The following is a 19663-nucleotide window of genomic DNA, read 5'->3' as shown; positions in this document are numbered from 1 at the left end:
TGTATAAGAACTGTAGTTCTCTATTATTGTAGGATTTCCTGTGGCACCCAATGGTGAACACGTCTATGTATGAAGTGTATAAGAACTGTAGTTCTCTATTATTGTAGGATTTCCTGTGGCACCCAATGGTGAACACGTCTATGTATGAAGTGTATAAGAACTGTAGTTCTCTATTATTGTAGGATTTCCTGTGGCACCCAATGGTGAACACGTCTATGTATGAAGTGTATAAGAACTGTAGTTCTCTATTATTGTAGGATTTCCTGTGGCACCCAATGGTGAACACGTCTATGTATGAAGTGTATAAGAACTGTAGTTCTCTATTATTGTAGGATTTCCTGTGGCACCCAATGGTGAACACGTCTATGTATGAAGTGTATAAGAACTGTAGTTCTCTATTATTGTAGGATTTCCTGTGGCACCCAATGGTGAACACGTCTATGTATGAAGTGTATAAGAACTGTAGTTCTCTATTATTGTAGGATTTCCTGTGGCACCCAATGGTGAACACGTCTATGTATGAAGTGTATAAGAACTGTAGTTCTCTATTATTGTAGGATTTCCTGTGGCACCCAATGGTGAACACCTCTATGTATGAAGTGTATAAGAACTGTAGTTCTCTATTATTGTAGGATTTCCTGTGGCACCCAATGGTGAACACGTCTATGTATGAAGTGTATAAGAACTGTAGTTCTCTATTATTGTAGGATTTCCTGTGGCACCCAATGGTGAACACGTCTATGTATGAAGTGTATAAGAACTGTAGTTCTCTATTATTGTAGGATTTCCTGTGGCACCCAATGGTGAACACGTCTATGTATGAAGTGTATAAGAACTGTAGTTCTCTATTATTGTAGGATTTCCTGTGGCACCCAATGGTGAACACGTCTATGTATGAAGTGTATAAGAACTGTAGTTCTCTATTATTGTAGGATTTCCTGTGGCACCCAATGGTGAACACGTCTATGTATGAAGTGTATAAGAACTGTAGTTCTCTATTATTGTAGGATTTCCTGTGGCACCCAATGGTGAACACGTCTATGTATGAAGTGTATAAGAACTGTAGTTCTCTATTATTGTAGGATTTCCTGTGGCACCCAATGGTGAACACGTCTATGTATGAAGTGTATAAGAACTGTAGTTCTCTATTATTGTAGGATTTCCTGTGGCACCCAATGGTGAACACGTCTATGTATGAAGTGTATAAGAACTGTAGTTCTCTATTATTGTAGGATTTCCTGTGGCACCCAATGGTGAACACGTCTATGTATGAAGTGTATAAGAACTGTAGTTCTCTATTATTGTAGGATTTCCTGTGGCACCCAATGGTGAACACGTCTATGTATGAAGTGTATAAGAACTGTAGTTCTCTATTATTGTAGGATTTCCTGTGGCACCCAATGGTGAACACGTCTATGTATGAAGTGTATAAGAACTGTAGTTCTCTATTATTGTAGGATTTCCTGTGGCACCCAATGGTGAACACGTCTATGTATGAAGTGTATAAGAACTGTAGTTCTCTATTATTGTAGGATTTCCTGTGGCACCCAATGGTGAACACGTCTATGTATGAAGTGTATAAGAACTGTAGTTCTCTATTATTGTAGGATTTCCTGTGGCACCCAATGGTGAACACGTCTATGTATGAAGTGTATAAGAACTGTAGTTCTCTATTATTGTAGGATTTCCTGTGGCACCCAATGGTGAACACGTCTATGTATGAAGTGTATAAGAACTGTAGTTCTGTATTATTGTAGGATTTCCTGTGGCACCCAATGGTGAACACGTCTATGTATGAAGTGTATAAGAACTGTAGTTCTCTATTATTGTAGGATTTCCTGTGGCCCCAATGGTGAACACGTCTATGTATGAAGTGTATAAGAACTGTAGTTCTCTATTATTGTAGGATTTCCTGTGGCACCCAATGGTGAACACGTCTATGTATGAAGTGTATAAGAACTGTAGTTCTCTATTATTGTAGGATTTCCTGTGGCACCCAATGGTGAACACGTCTATGTATGAAGTGTATAAGAACTGTAGTTCTCTATTATTGTAGGATTTCCTGTGGCACCCAATGGTGAACACGTCTATGTATGAAGTGTATAAGAACTGTAGTTCTCTATTATTGTAGGATTTCCTGTGGCACCCAATGGTGAACACGTCTATGTATGAAGTGTATAAGAACTGTAGTTCTCTATTATTGTAGGATTTCCTGTGGCACCCAATGGTGAACACGTCTATGTATGAAGTGTATAAAGAACTGTAGTTCTCTATTATTGTAGGATTTCCTGTGGCACCCAATGGTGAACACGTCTATGTATGAAGTGTATAAGAACTGTAGTTCTCTATTATTGTAGGATTTCCTGTGGCACCCAATGGTGAACACGTCTATGTATGAAGTGTATAAGAACTGTAGTTCTCTATTATTGTAGGATTTCCTGTGGCACCCAATGGTGAACACGTCTATGTATGAAGTGTATAAGAACTGTAGTTCTCTATTATTGTAGGATTTCCTGTGGCACCCAATGGTGAACACGTCTATGTATGAAGTGTATAAGAACTGTAGTTCTCTATTATTGTAGGATTTCCTGTGGCACCCAATGGTGAACACGTCTATGTATGAAGTGTATAAGAACTGTAGTTCTCTATTATTGTAGGATTTCCTGTGGCACCCAATGGTGAACACGTCTATGTATGAAGTGTATAAGAACTGTAGTTCTCTATTATTGTAGGATTTCCTGTGGCACCCAATGGTGAACACGTCTATGTATGAAGTGTATAAGAACTGTAGTTCTCTATTATTGTAGGATTTCCTGTGGCACCCAATGGTGAACACGTCTATGTATGAAGTGTATAAGAACTGTAGTTCTCTATTATTGTAGGATTTCCTGTGGCACCCAATGGTGAACACGTCTATGTATGAAGTGTATAAGAACTGTAGTTCTCTATTATTGTAGGATTTCCTGTGGCACCCAATGGTGAACACGTCTATGTATGAAGTGTATAAGAACTGTAGTTCTCTATTATTGTAGGATTTCCTGTGGCACCCAATGGTGAACACGTCTATGTATGAAGTGTATAAGAACTGTAGTTCTCTATTATTGTAGGATTTCCTGTGGCACCCAATGGTGAACACGTCTATGTATGAAGTGTATAAGAACTGTAGTTCTCTATTATTGTAGGATTTCCTGTGGCACCCAATGGTGAACACGTCTATGTATGAAGTGTATAAGAACTGTAGTTCTCTATTATTGTAGGATTTCCTGTGGCACCCAATGGTGAACACGTCTATGTATGAAGTGTATAAGAACTGTAGTTCTCTATTATTGTAGGATTTCCTGTGGCACCCAATGGTGAACACGTCTATGTATGAAGTGTATAAGAACTGTAGTTCTCTATTATTGTAGGATTTCCTGTGGCACCCAATGGTGAACACGTCTATGTATGAAGTGTATAAGAACTGTAGTTCTCTATTATTGTAGGATTTCCTGTGGCACCCAATGGTGAACACGTCTATGTATGAAGTGTATAAGAACTGGATGATGCAGGACATGAAGGACCGTCCTAACTTGGTCATCACGGGCAGCGGCACGGTCAGTAATCTCAGCCTTGTTACAGAGTTATCTAACCCCTTTTACAGAGTTATGCCCCTTGTTACAGAGTAATCTCCCTTGTTACATGTTACATTTTATCTACCCCTTGTTACAGAGTTATCTACCCCTTGTTAAAGTTATCTACCCCTTGTTACAGAGTTATCTACCCCTTGTTACAGAGTTATCTACCCCTTGTTACAGAGTTATCTACCCCTTGTTACAGAGTTATCTACCCCTTGTTACAGAGTTATCTACCCCTTGTTACAGAGTTATCTACCCCTTGTTACAGAGTTATCTACCCCTTGTTACAGAGTTATCTACCCCTTGTTACAGAGTTATCTGTCCCTTGTTACAGAGTTATCTACCCCTTGTTACATAGTTATCTACCCCTTGTTACAGAGTTATCTACCCCTTGTTACAGAGTTATCTACCCCTTGTTACAGAGTTATCTACCCCTTGTTACAGAGTTATCTACCCCTTGTTACAGAGTTATCTACCCCTTGTTACAGAGTTATCTACCCCTTGTTACAGAGTTATCTACCCCTTGTTACAGAGTTATCTACCCCTTGTTACAGAGTTATTCTACCCCTGTTACATAGTTATCTACCCCTTGTTACAGAGTTATCTACCCCTTGTTACATAGTTATCTACCCCTTGTTACAGTTATCTACCCCTTGTTACAGAGTTATCTACCCCTTGTTACATAGTTATCTACCCCTTGTTACAGAGTTATCTACCCCTTGTTACAGAGTTATCTACCCCTTGTTACAGAGTTATCTACCCCTTGTTACAGAGTTATCTACCCCTTGTTACAGAGTTATCTACCCCTTGTTACAGAGTTATCTACCCCTTGTTACAGAGTTATCTACCCCTTGTTACAGAGTTATCTACCCCTTGTTACAGAGTTATCTACCCCTTGTTACAGAGTTATCTACCCCTTGTTACAGAGTTATCTACCCCTTGTTACAGAGTTATCTACCCCTTGTTACAGAGTTATCAACCCATACCCCTTTAACAGTAATTATAACTAATAGATAATTACAACAGAGTTATCCCTCGACCATCTGTTTACAGAGTTATAACCAACAGATACCCCTTGTTATCTAGTAGATAATTACAACAGAGTAGCCCTCGACCATCTGTAAGAGTTATAACCAACTAGATAATTAATAATCTACCCCTGTAAGTTACAATAGATAGTAGTATTACAACTCTTGTAGTGGCCTCGACCATCTGTAAGTTATAACCAACAGATAGATATTACATCAACTGAGTAGCACTCGACCATCTGTAAGTTAAACCAACCCCTAATGTACAACAGAGTAGCCCCTCGACCCCTTGTAAGTTATAGAGATAATTTACCAAGGTGTTGTAGCCCTCTTGTTATGTAATGAGATAGATATACAACAAAAGTACCCCTAAGCACCATCTGTCAAGTTATAACTTGTAACAACAGCATATACCCCTCGACCATCTGAAGTAGATAGATTGTTACAACAGAGTTAATCTACCCCTTGTTACAATAGATTAATCTACCCCTTGTTACAGGAGTATATCTACCCCTATGAGTTTAATTACAACAGAGTAGCCCTTGACCACAGAATCTACCCCTTGTTATTATACCCCTAAATTACAACAGAGTAGATACATCAGAGTAGATAATTGTTACAGAGTTATCTATCTGTACCCCTGTAAGTTACAACCCAGTTAGCCCCGACCATTGTTATAACCCCTTAGATAGATAATTACAACAGAGTAGCCCTCGATCATCTGTAAGTTATAACCAACAGATAGATAATTACAACAGAGTAGCCCTCGATCATCTGTAAGTTATAACTAATAGATAGATAATTACAACAGAGTAGCCCTCGACCATCTGTAAGTTATAACCAACAGATAGATAATTACAACAGAGTAGCCCTCGACCATCTGTAAGTTATAACCAACAGATAGATAATTACAACAGAGTAGCCCTCGACCATCTGTTATAACCAACAGATAGATAATACATCTAGAGTAGCCCTCGACCATCTGTGTTATATACCAAACAGATAGATATATTACAAACAGAGTGGCCTCGGACCATCGGTAAGTTATAACAACAGATAGATAATTACAACAGAGTAGCATCGACCATCTGTAAGTTATAACCAACATAGATAGACCTAATTACAACAGAGTGTGCACTCGACCATCCTGGAAGTTATAACCAATAGATATAATAATTACTACAGAGTGGCCCTAGACCATCTGTAAGTCACTAACCAATAGATAGATAATTAACATCACAGAGGCTGCACTCGATCATCTGTTAAGCTTATAACCAACTGATAGATAATTACAACAGAGTAGCACCTCGTACCATTCTGTAAGTTATAACTAACAGATAGTTTATTACAACAGAGTAGCCCTCGTCCTTCTGTAAGTTATAACCAACAGATAGAAATTACAAAGAGTGACCTCGACATCTTGTGAGTTATAACTAATAGATAGATAATTACACAGAGTAGCCCGCCGACCATCTGTAAATGTATAACCAACAGATAGATAAATCACAACAGAGTAGCCCTCGACCATACTATAAGTATAAACTAATTGATAGATAATTACAACATAGTAGCCCTTGAACATCTTTAATGTTATAACTATTAGATGATAATTTACAACAGAGCTGGCCCTCGATCATCTGTAAGACTATAACCAACAAGATAGATAATTACACCAGCAGTGGTGCCCTCGACCATTCCTGTAGAGGTTATAAACTAACAGATAGATATTTACAACAGAGTGGCCCTCGACCATCTGTAAGTTAAAACTCTAACAGATTAGATAATTATAAAAATAATACAGTAGTAGCCTCGACCATCTGTGAGTTATAACTAATAGATAGATAATTACCACAGAGTAGCCCTCGACCATCTTTAAGTATTAACCCAACAGATTAGATAATAACAACATAGTAGCCTCGACCATTCTGTTAAGTTATTAACTAATAGATATATAAGTACAAACATAGTTGCCCTCGGACCAAAAAATTTCTTGGTAAGTTATAACCAACAGATAGATAAATTACTACAGAGTAGCCCTCGACCATCTGTGAGTTATACTAATAGATAGATAATTACAACAGAGTAGCACTCGACCTTCATTAAGTTATAAACTAATAGATAGATAGATTACAACAGAGTGGCCCTCGATCAGCTGTAAGTTCTAACCAACAGATAGATAATCACTACAGAGTGGCACTCGACCATCTGTAAGTTTATAACTAATAAATATATAATTACTAACCCAGAGTGGCTCCTCGGACCATCTGTAAGATTATAACCAACAGATAATTAATTACAACATGAGTAGCCCTCGACCATCTGTAAGTTATAACCAACTGATAGTAATTATACAGGGAGCCCTCGACCTTCTGTGAGTTTATAACTAATATATAGTAATTACAACAGTGTTAGCCCTCGATCATCTGTATGGTAATAACAAACAGATAGTATAATAACATTCTGGAGTTAGCTCTCCGACCATCTGTAAGTTATAACCTAATAGATATATAATTACACTGAGAGTGCCCTCGGACCATCGGTAAGTTTATAACAACAGATAGTATAATTACAAACAGAGTGGCCCTCAACCCTCTATGAGTTATAAACCTAACAGATAGATAATTACAACATGAGTAAGCACTCGATCATCTGTATGTTAAAACTAATAGATTGCTAATTACTAACAGAAGTAGCCCTCGACCATCTGTAGTTTATAACAACAGTTAGAATATTACAAACAGATAAGCCCTCGACCATCTGTAAGTTATAAACAATACAGATACCTAGATAATTACAAACAGGTGTAGCCCTCGGATCTAATCTGTAAGTTATAACTAATAGATATATAACTTACACAGAGAAGCCCTCGACCATCTGTAATGTTATAACCAACTGATACATATGTACAACAGTGTAGCCCCTCGGACATCTGTATAGTTATTAACCAACATATAGGATTATTACAACAGAGTAGTACCTCTCGATCATCTGTAAGTTATAAACATACAGGATAGTAAATTAACAAACAGAGTAGCCCTCGATCATCTGTCAGTTTATAACTAATAGATACTATAATATACAACAGTAGTGGCTCTCGATCATTTGTTAGTTATTACTCATAGATAGGCATAATTATCATCCAGATTGGCCCTCGACCTATCTGTAAGTTACAACCAAACAGATAGATAATCTACAACAGAGTGGCTCTCGACCATCTGTAATTCTATTAATATGTAGATAGATAATTACAACAGATGGCTCTCGCCCATCTGTAAGTCATCCCCAAACAGATAGTTATAATGACAACACAGTAGCCTCGATCATCTGTACAGTTATTAACTAATAGATAGTAATTACAACAGAGTGGCCCCTCGGGGGGTTACATCTGTTAAGTTATAACCAACAGATAGATAATTACAACAGAGTAGCCCTCGACCATCTGTAAGTTATAACCAACAGATAGATAATTACAACAGAGTAGCCCTCGACCATCTGTAAGTTATAACCAACAGATAGATAATTACAACAGAGTAGCCCTCGACCATCTGTAAGTTATAACCAACAGATAGATAATTACAACAGAGTAGCCCTCGATCATCTGTAAGTTATAACCAACAGATAGATAATTACAACAGAGTAGCCCTCGGCCATCTGTAAGTCACTAACCAACAGAAGATAATTACAATAGAGTGGCTCTCGCCATCTGTAAGTTCATAACTAATAGAATCGAATTAATTAACAACAGAGTAGCCCCCTGCCATCTGTAAAGTTAATAACTAATAGATAGATAATTTACAACAGAGTAGCTCTCCTCAGACCATCGGCTGTAAAGTTATAACAAACTGTTAGATAATAACACTCAGCAGTAGCCCTCGTCGATCATTCAGTAAGTTATAAGTAATAGCAAGATTATTTACAACAGATTGGTCTCGACAATCTTGTTAGTTATAACCAACACATAGATAATTACAACAGAGTAGCCCCGTAGAACCCATCTGTAAGTTATACCAACCGATAGATAATTACAACGAGTAGCCCTGACATCTGTAAGTTATAACCAACGATAGATAATTACAACAGAGTTAGCCCTCGACCTTACTGTAAGTTATAACCACAAGATCGCCCCCTACAACAGAGTCTCTGTCGACACCCCCCCCCCCCGAATCCCCCCCCCCCACCCCTTCTGTAAGTTATAACTAACAGATAGTTAATTTACAACAGAGTAGCCCTCGATCTTCTGTAAAGTGAGAACCAACAGATAGATAATTACTACAGCAGGGGCTCTCGACCATCTGTATAGTTATAACGTACAGATCAGATAAATTAAAACAGAGTTGCCCCTCGGACCCATCTGTAAGTTATATACCAACTGATAGATAAATACAACAGAGTAGCACTCGATCATCTGTAAGTTATAACTAATAGATAGATAAATTACATACAGAGTAGCCTAGACCATCTGTAAGTCACTAAACCAACAGATAGACAATTCAAACAGCAGTGGCCCTGTCCATCTGTAAGTATATAACCATTCAGGATTGATAATCTACCCAGAGTTTAGCCCTCGACCATCGGATATTGTTATAACAAAGATAGATAATTACAATACAGAGAGTAGCCTCGACGCCATCTGTTAAGTTATAACTAATAGATAGATTCATACTACAAAGAGTATAGCCCTCGACTCATTCTGTGAGTTATAACCATACAGATAGATAATTACAACAGAGATAGCACTCGACCATCCTGTAAATTATAACTAAATAGATATATTAATTTACAACATAGTGGCCCTCGGATCCAATCTGTGAGTTATAACCAACAGATAGGATACATTACAGACAGAGTAGGCCTCGTCCCATCTGTATGTTATAAACTTATAGATAATAATTACAACAGAGTAGCACTTCGATCATCTGTAAGTTATAACTAATAGATAGATAATTACAACAGAGTAGCCCTCGATCATCTGTAAGTTATAACCAACAGATAGATAATTACAATAGAGTAGCCCTCGACCATCTGTAAGTTATAACCAACAGATAGATAATCTACAACAGAGTAGCCTCCCGATCATTCTGTAGGTTTAACCATCAGAAGATATATACAACAGAGTAGCCCTCGTCATCTGTAGTGATAACCAACAGATAGAATATATTAAAACCGAGTTAGCCCTCGATCATACTGTAAGTTATAACTAAGAGATACGATAATCTACAACAGAGAGCCTGACCATTGTAAGTTTATAACCAACAGGTTGATAATTACTAACAGAGTAGCCTCGACACATCTGTAAAGTTATAACCAACTGATAGATATTACAACGGAGTAGCCCTCGACCATCTGTACAGTTATAAACTACACTAGATATATAATTACAACAGAGTATATGCCCTCGACCATGCTGTAAAGTTATAACTAATAGATATATAATTACAACGGAGTAGCCCTCAACAATCTGTAAGTTTATAACCAACAGATAGATAATTTCTACAGAGTATGCCCTCGATCCATCTGTAAGTTATAAACCAACAGATAGATAATTACAACAGAGTGGCTCTCGACCATCTGTAAAGGTATAAACTAATAGATAGATACTTTACAACAGAGTGGCCTCGATCCATCTGTAATGTTTTAATCCCACCATAGATAGATAATTACAACAGAGTGGCTCTCAGACCATCTGTAAGTTATAACTATATAGATAGATAATTACCAACAGAGTGGCCCTCGACCATCCTGTAAGGTATAACCAACTGATAGATACTTACAACAGAGTAGCCCTCGTTCCATCTGTAAATTATAACTATTAGATAGAAAATTACAACAGAGATAGCCCCTCTGATCATCTGTAGTTATAACCAACAGATAGATAATTACAACAGGAGTTTTGCCGCTTGACACCATCTGTAAGTGATAACCAAAACAGATAGATCAATTACAACTGAGTAGCCCTTCGACCCAATCTGTAAGTTATAACCAAACAGGTAGTTAATTACAACAGAGTTTGCCCTGGACCATCTGTAAGTTTTAACCAACAGATATATTAATTACAACAGAGTAGCCATCGACCTCTGTAAGTTATAACCAACAGCGATAGATAAATACAACAGAGTGGCCCTCGGATCATCTGTAATTGATAACTCAATAAGATATATAATTACAACAGAGTACCCCTCGACCATCTGTAAGTTATAACCAACTAATAGATAGATAATTACAAACAGAGTTGGCCCTCGACCCCTCTGTAAGTTATAACCAAACAGATAGATATATTACAACAGAGTAGCCCTCGACCATCTGTATGTTATAACTAACAGATAGATAATTACAAACAGAGTAGCCCTCATACAGAGTGGCTCCGATCTGTAAGTTTATAACTAACAGATAGATAATTACAATCAGAGTGGCCCTCGACCATCTGTTTGGTTATAAACCAACGGAAGATATTATTAACAGAGAGGCTCTCGACAAAGTTTATAACTAATAGAGTAGCCCTCGACCATCTGTAAGTTATAACGCAACAGATAGATATTACAACAGATAGATAATTACAACAGAGTAATTAGCCCTCGATCTGTATCTGTAAGTAGCCCTATAAGTTACTAATTAGATAGATAATTACAACAGAGTGGCTCTCGAGTAAGTTTAACTAATAGATAGATAATTACACAGAGTGGCCCTTGACCATCTGTAAGTTACTAACCAACAGATAGATAATAATTACTAACAGAGTAGCCTCGAGCCCTCCCTGGGGACCCATCTCGTGTAAGTTATTAACAGAGTAATAGAATAGATAGATTAATTACAACAGAGTAGCCTCTCGACCATCTGTAAGTTATAACCAACAGATAGACCATAATTACAACAGAAGTAGCACAGAGTGGCTCTCGACCATCTGTAAGTTATAAACTAATAGTTAGATTTATAATTACAACAGGATAGCTCTCGACCATCGTAAGTTATAACCAACAGAGTTAGCCCTCGACCATCTGTAAGTTATAACTAATAGTTATAAACAGAGTGGCTTCGAACATAGATAGATAATTACAACAGAGTAGCCCTCGGACCATCTGTAAGTTATAAACTAGATAGATAGGATAATTACCAGTGTGGCTCCTCGACGCCATCTGTAAGGTTATTAAACTAATAGATAGATAATTACAACAGGTGGCTCTCGCACCATCTGTAAGTATAACTAATAATTAAATTACTAACAGAGTAGCTCTCGAATCCTGTATTATAACATAGATAGATATTACAAACAGAAGTGGCTCTGACATCTGTAAGTTATAACCAACAGATAGATAATTACAACAGAGTAGCCCCTCAGACCATTTTTAAGTTATAACTAATAGATAGATAATTACAACAATAGCCCTCGACTGTAAGTTATATAATTAGATATATAATTACAACAGATTGATAATTACAAACTAATAGTATATAATTACAGGAGGTAAGCCCTCGACCATCTGTAAAGTTATAACTAATAGATATATAATTTACAACAGAGTAGCCTCGAACCATCTGTAAGTTATAAATAATAAAAGATTAGAAGTAATTTCAACAGAGGTAGCCCTACGACCATCTGTAAGTTTTATAACCAACAGATAGATAATTAACAACAGAGTAGCCCTCGACCATCTGTAAGTTATAACCAACAGATAGATAATTACAACAGAGTAGCCCTCGATCATCTGTAAGTTATAACCAACAGATAGATAATTACAACAGAGTAGCCCTCGAACCATCTGTAAGTTATTAACCAACAGATAGATTATAACTAATTACAACAGAGTAGCACTCGACCCATCTGTAAGTTATAACCAACAGATAATAGATAATTACAAACAGAGTAAGCCCTCGACCATACTGTAAGTTATAACTAACAGATAGATAGATAGCCCTCGGAATTACCAACAGATAGATACAACAGAGTAGCCGCCTCGACCATCTGTAAGTTATAACATAACAGATAGATAATTACAACAGAGTAGCCCTCGACCATCTGTAAGTTATAACCAACAGATAGATAATTACAACAGAGTAGCCCTCGACCATCTGTAAGTTATAACCAACAGATAGATAGTAGCCCTCGATCATCTGTAAGTTATAACCAACAGATAGATAATTACAACAGAGTAGCCCTCGACCATCTGTAAGTTATAACCTAATAGATAGTAATTATAATTACAAACATAGAGTAATTGACAACAGAGGTAGCCCTCGGACCATCTGTAAGGTATAATAACTAATAGATTATAAACAGCGTATAGCCCTCGACCATAATTACAACTTAATAGTATAATATGCCCTCTCGACCATCTGTAAGTTATAAACATAAGATAATAACACAGATAGATAATTACCAACAGAGTAGCCCTCGACCATCTGTAAGTTATAACTAATAGATAGATAATTACAACGAGTAGCCTCAGAACCATCTGGTAAGTAATAACCAACAGATAGTTAATTACAACGAGTAGCCTCGACTTCTGTAAGTCATATAACCTAATAGATTGACAATTACAACAGTGTAGCCTCGACCATACTGTAAGTTATAACCAGATAGTTAGCATAATTACAAACAGATGTGGCCCTCGACCAATCTGTAACGTTTTAACTAATAGATTGATATTTACAACAGACGTGGCTCTCGACCTTCTGTGACGTTATATCTATTAGATATTATAATTATCAAACAGAGTAGTCCCTCGACCATCTGGTAAGTTATAACCATCAGATAGAGAAGTACACAGAGTAAGCCGCCTCGACATCGTTAAATTTTAACTAATTGTTATATAATTACAACAGTGTTAGCCCTCGACCACGGTAACGTTATTAACTAATAGATAGATAATGTTCAACAGCGTGGCCATCGTCCATCTGTACAGTTATAACCCAACAGATAGATAATTACAACAGGAGTAGCCCCAGTACATCTGTAAAGTTTATAACTAAGTTGATATGATAATTACAATTGAGTGGCTCTCGGACCATCTGTAAAGTTATAACCCTCTCAGAATAGATAATTACAACAGACAGTAGCCCTCGACCATCTGTAAGTTTTAAGCCAACAGATAGATAATTACAAACTGAGTGGCCCTCGACCATCAGTAAGTTAATAACCAAGATCTGATAGGATAATTTCATTCAGAGTCAGCCCGCGACCATCTGTATGTCTATAAACCAACAGATAGATATTTTACAACAGAGTAAGCCCTCGCCAATCTGTTAGTTATATAACTAAATAGATAGATAATTACAATACTGAGTAGCCCTCCGTACATCTGCTAAGTCACTAACAACTGATAGATAATTACAACAGAGTAGGACCCTGACCATCTGTAAGTTATAGCTAATAGATTAGAGAATTACAAACTGAGTATATGCCCTCGTCCCTCTGTGAGTTTTTTAACCTAACGATAGATAATTACACAGAGTAGCCCTCGACATCTGTAAATTATAAACTACTAGATATATATTGCAATACAGAGTAGCCCTTGACTTCTGTAAAGTTATAACCAACAGATAGATAATTTCAACAAGAGTGGCCTCTCCGAACATCTTTAAGTTATAACGAATAGATATATAATTACAACAGAGTTGCCCTCGACCATCTGTTAACGTTATAATCCAACAGGATAGATAGATAACTTACAACAGAGTAGCCCTCGAAACCATCTGGTAAGTTATAACCAACAGATAGATAATTACAACAGAGTATGGCTCTCGACCATCTGTAAGATTATAACCAACAGATAGATAATTCAACAGAGTAGCCCTCAGGACCATCTGTAAGTTATAAACCAAACAGATAGATAATTACAACAGAGTAGCCCTTCGACCATCTGTAAGTTAAACCACCAGATAGATTAATTACAAAACGAGTAGCCCTCGACCATCTAGTAAGTTATATACCAATCAGATAGATAATTACAACAGTAGTAGCCCTCGACCATCTGTAAGTCTATAACTAAACAGATAGATTGATTTATCAACAGAGTAGGCCCTCGACCATCTGTAAGTTATATCAATCACTGATAGATAATTAAAAACTAGAGTAGCCCTCGACCATCTGTAAGTTATTACTAATAGATAGATAATTACAACAGAGTAGCCCTCGACCATCTGTAAGTTATAACTAATAGATATATAATTACAACAGAGTAGCCCTCGATCATCTGTAAGTTATAACTAATAGATAGATATAATTACAACAGAGTAGCCCTCGACCATCTGTAAGTTATAAAACTAATAGATAGATAATTACAAACAGAGTAGCCTTCGACCATCTGTACGTTATAACTTTAGATATATATATTACAAACAGAGTAGCCCCATCAACCATCTGTAAGTTTATAACCAACAGATAGATTAATTACACAGAGTAGCCCTCGACCATCTGTAAGTTATAACCAACAGATAGATAATTACTAACAGAGTAGCCTCGACCATCTGTAAGTTATAACTATCCAACAGATAGATAATTTACAACAGAGTAGCCCTCGGACCATCTGTAAGTTATAACTAATAGATAGATAATTACAACAGAGTAGCCCTCGACCATCTGTAAGTTATAACCAACAGATAGATAATTACAACAGAGTAGCCCTCGACCATCTGTAAGTTATAACTAATAGATAGATAATTACAACAGAGTAGCCCTCGACCATCTGTAAGTTATAACCAACAGATAGATAATTACAACAGAGTAGCCCTCGACCATCTGTAAGTTATAACTAATAGATAGATAATTACAACAGAGTGGCCCTGGGACCATCTGTAAAGTTATTAACACATTCAGATAGATAAATTACAAAAGAGTTGCCCTCGAGACCAGCGGTAGTTTTATAACCACTACAATAGATAATTACAACAGAGTAGCCCTCTCGACCATCTGTAAGTTATAACCAACAGATAGATAATTACAACAGAGTAGCCCTCGACCATCTGTAAAGTTATAACCAACAGATAGATAATTACAACAGAGTAGTCCTCGACAATCTGTAAGTTATAACCAACAGATAGATAATTACAACAGAGTAGCCCTCGACCATCTGTAAGTTATAACTAATAGATAGATAATTACAACAGAGTGGCCCTTGACCATCTGTAAGTTATAACCAACAGATAGATAATTACAACAGAGTAGCCCTCGACCATCGTGTGAGTTACTTTATCTGTGAAGACACCAATTCATCCATTATTAATTTTCAATATTGTCTGATTAAAGCAAAATCTTTTAAATCAAGCTGTCTATATAGGACTACAATAATGATATGGCTGATAAAATATATTCCCTGACTCTTTGACATTAGACAAAATTTGTGAAAGGAAATCACCGTAACCCAAAGACATGAGGTCAAGCGATTTACTTTACAATATGTTTGATAAGATACATGGCAGATAATCAATTCAGGCCAACTTGGCCTCCTGATCATGATATACAATAATGGCTCAGCCCTTCGTGCCCGAAGGACTTCTAAGGTAACAGATACACAAAAATACAAGAAAAAAAAACAATCTTCATAATTCAATCCTACACACTGTCAGCTTCAGTTTGTGGCCGCCATTTTTTCATATATATGGGGAGGTTGTGCGTTGCTCCGCTACTGCTCTCCCCAGTAAATATGTATTTAATTAATGCAAATGCATAACAGAAGTAATTAAACATTTTTTATTATTTTTTAAATAATGATATTAACACTATGAAAATTAAAAGCTATAGAATGCAGTCAAAATATCTACCAAGGTGAAGATGAGCACAAGGAATCATGACGTCACATAACATCAACAAATGGCGCGAAATTATAGTATTCGCATACACGTCACTCCATGCCTTGAATGTACACAGAGAAATCTGAATCTTTGAGTTCATTTCTTTGAGTTTATGAAGACAATTATTACATCATAAATACTTCTATAGTTTAAAGTGCGTCCTTTCATTTCTAAATTCTGTCTTCTACTTGAAATAGAAAATAAAATAAACAAGTAGGTCTTCCTACGCTTTGCATGATTCATATTAAAACATCTGGCTGCGCCCTTTCAGGCCTTGCCTTCAGTCATATTATTGTCTTGATAGTGTTTTAATGACTGATAGTCAGAAAAGTATTTATGTCAAGAGTCAGTATCACTAGGTATGCCACATGCCGCCATTTTGTCGTCGGATATGACGTTATATGAAATAAAAGTGAAAATAAAAAGCTTTTGAATGAGTTTACTGTTTTATTTAAACATACGTTTTTGTGACAGTTGAAGTTGTCAGATGTTTTGCAAAAACAGTTTCAGGGAAAAATCCTATATTTATACATCAGAAAATATTCATTTGAAAGAGACGATATCAAGTTCTTCTTGGTGTCATCCATATGCAGTTGTAATATTGATCATTTGAATTTGTACTGACGTGATTATTATATATTGTTATGCCGGAATTTCATTAAGCATCTGATGGTAATGTTGGAATGGGAATTTATTTGTTGTTTTAAGTAGTAAGGCAATCCTCGTCTTTGAAATATTTTGTAACAGTAGCTAAAGAGTATATTGATGTTTTTTGTTTGCTGCATTCTTTTGTTCATTTGCATAATTGCAATATTATTTGCTTTTTCTTTAATTATTGAAAAATAATCTTGTTAAGGGATGATGAAAGTGTTGCCAAGGTTTGGAGTTCATCACGATTGGTTGCTCAGGGGATCAGAGAGAGGGTCAGAGACGGTCTCCACATGACTAAGCCTGCACTAGATCTGGTAAGTGTATATATAAAAACCTGATCTGGATCCTGGAAAATAATACTGCTGTTCTTAACTTGATGGGGCAGCATTAAAGCTGTAAATTAACCTTCTTTTTGGGCACAATTTGCTTAAAATTATGAATTTCATGAACAAGAAAATTAATTTTGCAAAACTTAATCTTTGCATAATTATATCTACCTCAAATATATTTTTACTATAATGAAATACATGTATCGGGATATATAAAGCTGATCCCCACAAGTTTGATTTGAAATGAAAATCATGTAAATTAATAGCTGTTTTGAAAATCCATGGTTTCATAGTAAGTTAAATTTTAGATATACATTAAGAAATTAGGACCACAAGTTAAGGTTTCTTTTAAATGAACATTTTCGGAAAGTATTACTAAATTGTATAAGATTGTTATGATACAACTAAGATATATTTTAAATTCTTCAGATAGAAAAAAATAAATTTTGATTTCCTCTTTAAGGATGCCCAGATGTTGATGAATATGTACTGTAATGACAACATGAACCACGTCGACGGGACATGTTGTCGTAGTCCGGAGGTCGCCACCACTCTACAGATCATTGTCGCCTCCTTCTTCCTTGTCTGGTAAGTATGTAGCTCCATGTAGTCCGGAGGTCGCCACCACTCTACAGATCATTGTCGCCTCCTTCTTCCTTGTCTGGTAAGTATGTAGCTCCATGTAGTCCGGAGGTCTCCACCACTCTACAGATCATTGTCGCCTCCTTCTTCCTTGTCTGGTAAGTATGTAGCTCCATGTAGTCCGTAGGCCGCCACCACTCTACAGATCATTGTCGCCTCCTTCTTCCTTGTCTGGTAAGTATGTAGCTCCATGTAGTCCGGAGGTCGCCACCACTCTACAGATCATTGTCGCCTCCTTCTTCCTTGTCTGGTAAGTATGTAGCTCCATGTAGTCCGGAGGTCGCCACCACTCTACAGATCATTGTCGCCTCCTTCTTCCTTGTCTGGTAAGTATGTAGCTCCATGTAGTCCGGAGGTCGCCACCACTATACAGATCATTGTCGCCTCCTTCTTCCTTGTCTGGTAAGTATGTAACTCCATGTAGTCCGGAGGTCGCCACCCACTCTACAGATCATTGTCGCCTCCTTCTTCCTTGTCTGGTAAGTATGTAACTCCATGTAGTCTGGAGGTCGCCACCACTATACAGATCATTGTCGCCTCCTTCTTCCTTGTCTGGTAAGTATGTAACTCCATGTAGTCTGGAGGTCGCCACCACTATACAGATCATTGTCGCCTCCTTCTTCCTTGTCTGGTAAGTATGTAACTCCATGTAGTCCGGAGGTCTCCACCACTCTACAGATCATTGTCGCCTCCTTCTTCCTTGTCTGGTAAGTATGTAACTCCATGTAGTCCGGAGAGGTCGCCACCACTATACAGATCATTGTCGCCTCCTTCTTCCTTGTCTGGTAAGTATGTAACTCCATGTAGTCTGGAGGTCGCCACCACTCTACAGATCATTGTCGCCTCCTTCTTCCTTGTCTGGTAAGTATGTAACTCCATGTAGTCCGGAGGTCGCCACCACTCTACAGATCATTGTCGCCTCCTTCTTCCTTGTCTGGTAAGTATGTAACTCCATGTAGTCCGGAGGTCGCCACCACTATACAGATCATTGTCGCCTCCTTCTTCCTTGTCTGGTAAGTATGTAGCTCCATGTAGTCCGGAGGTCGCCACCACTCTACAGATCATTGTCGCCTCCTTCTTCCTTGTCTGGTAAGTATGTAACTCCATGTAGTCCGGAGGTCGCCACCCACTATACAGATCATTGTCGCCTCCTTCTTCCTTGTCTGGTAAGTATGTAACTCCATGTAGTCTGGAGGTCGCCACCACTCTACAGATCATTGTCGCCTCCTTCTTCCTTGTCTGGTAAGTATGTAACTCCATGTAGTCTGGAGGTCGCCACCACTCTACAGATCATTGTCGCCTCCTTCTTCCTTGTCTGGTAAGTATGTAACTCCATGTAGTCTGGAGGTCGCCACCACTATACAGATCATTGTCGCCTCCTTCTTCCTTGTCTGGTAAGTATGTAACTCCATGTAGTCTGGAGGTCGCCACCACTCTACAGATCATTGTCGCCTCCTTCTTCCTTGTCTGGTAAGTATGTAACTCCATGTAGTCCGCACACTCTACAGATCATTGTCGCCTCCTTCTTCCTTGTCTGGTAAGTATGTAACTCCATGTAGTCCGGAGGTCGCCACCACTCTACAGATCATTGTCGCCTCCTTCTTCCTTGTCTGGT

The 19663-nt window shown here is 37.6% G+C and overlaps 1 long non-coding RNA gene across 3 annotated transcripts; it reads left to right on the top strand.

The window, feature by feature from the left end:
* The first annotated feature begins 6812 nt into the window (after nucleotides 1-6812).
* Nucleotides 6813-17994, top strand: LOC138311032 (uncharacterized). 3 transcript variants are annotated; one of them, XR_011206512.1, is made up of 3 exons: nucleotides 6813-6849; nucleotides 17283-17391; nucleotides 17870-17994. It is a non-coding gene; the product is annotated as an uncharacterized lncRNA (long non-coding RNA). The 3 variants fall into 3 exon arrangements; XR_011206513.1 differs by lacking the exon at nucleotides 6813-6849 and adding an exon at nucleotides 10169-10212; XR_011206514.1 differs by lacking the exon at nucleotides 6813-6849 and adding an exon at nucleotides 15663-15707.
* Nucleotides 17995-19663: the final 1669 nt, after the last annotated feature.

Source organism: Argopecten irradians, chromosome 16 (genome assembly GCF_041381155.1).
Source record: "Argopecten irradians isolate NY chromosome 16, Ai_NY, whole genome shotgun sequence".
Taxonomy (NCBI): domain Eukaryota; kingdom Metazoa; phylum Mollusca; class Bivalvia; order Pectinida; family Pectinidae; genus Argopecten; species Argopecten irradians.
Note: the sequence above shows the minus strand (reverse complement) of the source record. Positions and strands in the feature narration are given on the sequence as shown.